Source organism: Pteropus alecto, unplaced genomic scaffold (assembly GCF_000325575.1).
Source record: "Pteropus alecto unplaced genomic scaffold, ASM32557v1 scaffold72, whole genome shotgun sequence".
Taxonomy (NCBI): Eukaryota; Metazoa; Chordata; class Mammalia; order Chiroptera; family Pteropodidae; genus Pteropus; species Pteropus alecto.
The window spans coordinates 15,516,252-15,521,341 of NW_006436811.1; the positions used below are offsets into that span (position 1 = coordinate 15,516,252).

At 30.1% G+C, this 5,090-nt stretch overlaps 1 pseudogene; it reads right to left on the reverse strand.

Moving 5' to 3' along the window:
• Positions 1-4,647: 4,647 nt before the first annotated feature.
• LOC112481418 lies at positions 4,648-4,766 on the reverse strand (annotated as a pseudogene).
• Between the last annotated feature and the right edge of the window lie 324 nt (positions 4,767-5,090).

The window sequence follows — 5,090 nt, forward strand, 5'->3', positions numbered from 1 at the left end:
ATGAAACCATAATACAATAAGATGAAGTATTTATTATTCTTATTTTAAAACCAGAAACCTGAGAAGAGTTTTTATGTATTTAGAAATATTTTCTGAAATGGGCATTTGAAGTTTGACTTGTAATTTTTATGTCATCCAGTCAATCCATGAGTTTTTATGGAGCTTCCTTCATGATAATTTATATAGAAAATCTATAATCAACCTCTGTTTCTGCAATCTATTCTGCCACCAGGTTCAACTCACATCCGCATGAAGTAAACTAAGTCTTATTTATTCAAATGTATTTATAATGTGTGTAATATGTACTAAATGCAGTGAGTTACATAGGTTAACAACTACAACCAAAACAAAACCCTCTGGCCTGAAGGAGTCTATGACTTAGTAGGATGTTCTGATAGATTGTACTCAATGGATTTTGTTTCTACATTGCTTGATGGTATTTCTTAAAAATACCCATATAATTATTTTAGTCTGTGTTTCTGTGTTTTAACCTTCAACTTTTCAAACACTTTTCTCTTTTTATCATGTGAACTGGAATTACACATGATATTCCACTCAGCCTACACCTACATCTACATTGACATGATTTGCTCTCTAGATAGCTATCTTTACAAATACAATTCTACTTCATCTACATGATTTATGACTTTACTATTCTGGGAAATTCTTGCATTGGTAGATAAAAGTTGTTCATTTTTATTGCTCATTTCAGGAGCCTCCCCCAAACTCTGTTTAAAAAAACATCAAAATGTACAACTTTTCCTTATATAGTTTCACATTGTTAACTCTAAGACTACAAATCTCGTCAGGTTGTTTAAATATTATTTTTGAAAAGCCAGAATTTGACAGTCTTGGAGATCCAAAGAGAACCAATAAAGCTCTCTTTAGCACTATAGCCCAAGACCTTTAATTCAGAAACAGCACTTTTCTCTGCAAGCCCTTGGACATCTGGCTTTAGTGTCTCTCAGAACATTATGATTATAGTTAATTAATGTTTTTGAATCTGAGTTTCGTTTTTTTTAAATCAAAGCTCCTCAAACATTAAGTTAATTTTGTATCCTTGAGTTAAAAAAAAATACTTAAGAAAGAAAAGGATTGAGTTTAACAATTTTTTTTTATTATCAGATCCGATGTACCAACCTCTATTCTTTGTGTAAAGGACAATACTATTCATTTCTCTCTGTCCATGTTCTTTTTGTTATATATCTGTGAAAAAAGAAGACAAAGGGAAGAAAAGAGACATAGACTCCAATATGCTCAGATCACTCTTCAAGTCAAACCTAGTGACTAAAACATTCAAAGGTTTTTTTATACCAGCATTCACAGTCAAATTTTACCTAAGGTCACCTAGCAAAAATACATAAGGACTTTAAGTAATCTTGTTTGTTTTGTCTGTGATCATCTGAATCTGAAAGAGATCTTTTTAGCAATACTTTCTTTCTGATAGAAGTGAAAATGAGTTGGATGAACACTCATAAAAGCCCAGCCATTAGGCTGAGGATCTGAAGAGATGAGATCATAAACAACTCTTTTAGCAACAGTTTAAATTAGTCTATTTCAATCTAAATTTTAGTTTGTGCTTCTTCTAGGAACAACTATTAGTTCATAAATGTATTCATACTAGAACCCATATTAATATAGTTATCTTTTAAATCACATCATTTCACCATTGTTAATTTAAAGTTACAATGGCTAATTTTGGAAATTTGGTAGAAACCAATTTTATTGCTTGAGAGGTGCCTTAGAATTAAAAGGGAACAAAATTTCAAATATTAAATGTTTAATTTATTCCTGATGATGATATGCATTATTTAAAATTAAAGTGTACAATATAATATTTGTAATTAAATTCACAATTTTGAAAACATCAGCACAAAATAAGTCTAGAATATTTTATTTACCTCCAAAGAAACCACATATATAGTAGCCAGTACTGCTCTTCTCCCTCCTACGCCACCACCACCAACCATCTATAACTGACTTCCCCAGTCCTTAGGCATACACTAATATACTTTATATCTCAATAGAGTTGCCTGTTCTGAACTTTTATAAAAATTTAATCATATGATATATGGTTTGTGGTTACTATTTGATTTCACAAAGCATGTTTTCAAGGTTTGTCTGTGCTAACATGTATCAGTACTTCATTTATTTTTGCTGAATGATATTTTATTGTATGGGTACCACAGTGGTTTTATTCATTCATCAGTTCACAGACTTTTTGGAATCTACATTTTTTCCATGTTGCTTTAGAATTAAACATAGTGCTACATATTTTATATATTTTACAATTGCAGATCTGCATTTTTAAATGTCATTTTAGATAAAAATAACCATGTTTATTTGTTTTTTTTCTGGAGATATCATCAATATATATAGACTCTTATGCCCAGGTGGTCTATTGAGGTTCCTTCATATGTTTACAAGTTTTCAATTGGGACTGCAAAAACCTTAAAATTTCCATATGATTCTACTCATCCAGCAGGTATATGATCCTTATTATATTTTAATGATGAGATGAGGTCTAAGACTGATTTTATCTATCTGATTTTATCTACTTATTGTTTTAGCTCCTATGGGGCATATGATTTTTAAAGGAAAACTATAATTTTATCAAAGTAAAGTGGATTGCCCTGGACAAGACTTATTCTAGGAAGTTACACACTTACTCTGAAAGATTACAAATTGTTTTAAATTCCCCACCTCATAGACATGGGCTTAGACTAGTAGTTACCAGAGGGTAGAAGACAGGGAGCAGGGAGAGGTAGATGGAGTAAAAAGGGTTAAATATGTGGTGACAGAATTCTAATTATGGGAAGTGAGCACACAATGTATGCTTTACCGTTAAAAATGTTTGAAACTTACCAGATTTCATTAGCCAGTCACCATAAAAAATTTAATTAATTAATTTTAAAACATAATATATAAATAAACTCCCCAGGAGTTTGTATCTAAGAGACAATTAAGAGAATTCCTGTGTCTTAATGACTAATGCAGAGAGTAGATTCCCAAGTGATCTTAAATTATCATAGCACTGTATAAATTAACCATGTTTTCAGCAACTTCACCTCTACTCAGAGAATCCCAATATAAATAAACCTTTAAGGATTAAAATCAACTTTTTGGTCACTTTCTTCTCTTCTCACCATAAACATTATGTGATAACATCAGAAAGGCCTCTATTTGATTTCAAATTTCATCTTATCCTTTCTTTCTATCTAATATATGTTCAATGATTAATTATTCTATAACTCTCAATACCTGACCTCACTTGCTACTCACATTATTTTCCTCTGTGACAAAAATCCAAACATGGGTAAACACAGTCTTAGGGGTTTTTTTCCTGCTTATATTTAGATAGCTGAATTCTGTTGGAGTTTAAGTCATAATACATGACAAACAGTTACAACTATTCATCATCATCAATATCAAAATGGTAAAAGGGCAATCTATACTAATATCTTCATGAATTTTTAATTCTATAGTCCACAATAGAATTTTGTGAATAACTATAAACTTCTTCACATGTCTTTAAATTGATGACTAAAGTTTTCATACATTTATAAAATTGCAAATATATTATTTGAGGCATATTGTATATTATATGTAAGCATTAAATAAAATACTATTAAAACTTTTAAGAAACAAATTCATTTTATTCAATGTACACAAGATGTACATCATATGAACTAATAGCAAGAACAGCCTGCAGAATCAATTAGCTAAATCAGACTGACTTTATCAGAAAACATCTTACATAATTTTTAAATTCAAATACGAGTACATTGTTTCTAAATTCTGATTATATATAGCTATCTACTAGCTAAAGTATGAAGTCTTTTGTCATTTTTATGAAATCAATTACTTTCCCTTTCAATATTTCATCCTTGTTCTAAAGGAAATCTTATTTAGAAACAAATTACTTTTTTGTGTTCTAGAAGGCTCCAGAACTACATCATGTTAAGTTAGATAATGAGAATGTTATGTTTACTGTTTGTTTGTTGAAAGGCGATTATTAAAGAAGAGTTGAGAAAGCAACACTTTTAGGAAAGAATATATCTAGAAAAATTGAGATTCTGAAAATTGACTTACTAGAAATTATCTCTGCTAACTTACTTCCTTAAAGTGTGGAATTTATGTTGATATCTATGCTTTAAAACCACAGAAATCCTACTATATTTCTTCGTTAATAGATTTGTTGATCCACAATGATTTTTTAAGACTCTAGTGTCCTCAAACCTCTACCACCAACAGTGACCCTTTTCTAGGTAAATTTTTATGTTAATTAATTATTAATCTATTTATTTAAATTAAATTTATTGGGGTGACATTCATTAATATGTTTCAAGTATACAATTCTATAATATATCATCTCTATTTTTAATATAACTTAAGTTCAATGGAATATTTTTCTTATGTAGAAATTATAATCTTTTAAAATTATCTTTGACTATCTCTTCTCTTTGTCATACATTATATTATAATTTAATGTCCACCATAAATCTTTATTTCCATATTTATACATTTTGGAGAGCTATATATCTCTCTCACATCTTTTTTTTTTTTTTTTAGGCGAGGCAACCCTTGATTGGCCTCACAGATTACAAGGACCTTGTCAGTTTACAATCCCATAATTTTTATTTTTTATGCCTACAGCACCTGGTCTTCCTAGGTGGTCTCCCATCCAAGTACTAACCAGGCCTGACCCTGCTTAGCTTCCAAGATCAGATGGGATAGGGCTTTTTCAGGGTGGCACGGCCGTAGACTCTCTTACATCTTATAAAAATCAAATTATTATTTTATTGCATTTTATACTTTTCAAAATACCTGGAAGAACACTGTCTCCCTCTCAGGAAGCTGCACAATGAAATCATTGCATTACTTGTTCTATAAAAAAAAAAATTATTGCAATACAATGTATTAAGTGAGGTATTAGACTATGTTTTAAGTGGCAGTGCAATTAAATCTACATAGATCAGACTCCTTTGTTTACTACAGCACATCTAAGACTCTCATTCTACATTAAAAGAGGAATTTTCATAGTACATTTTCCAAAATTAATTAATGGCATTTAAAGATGGGTAAAATTT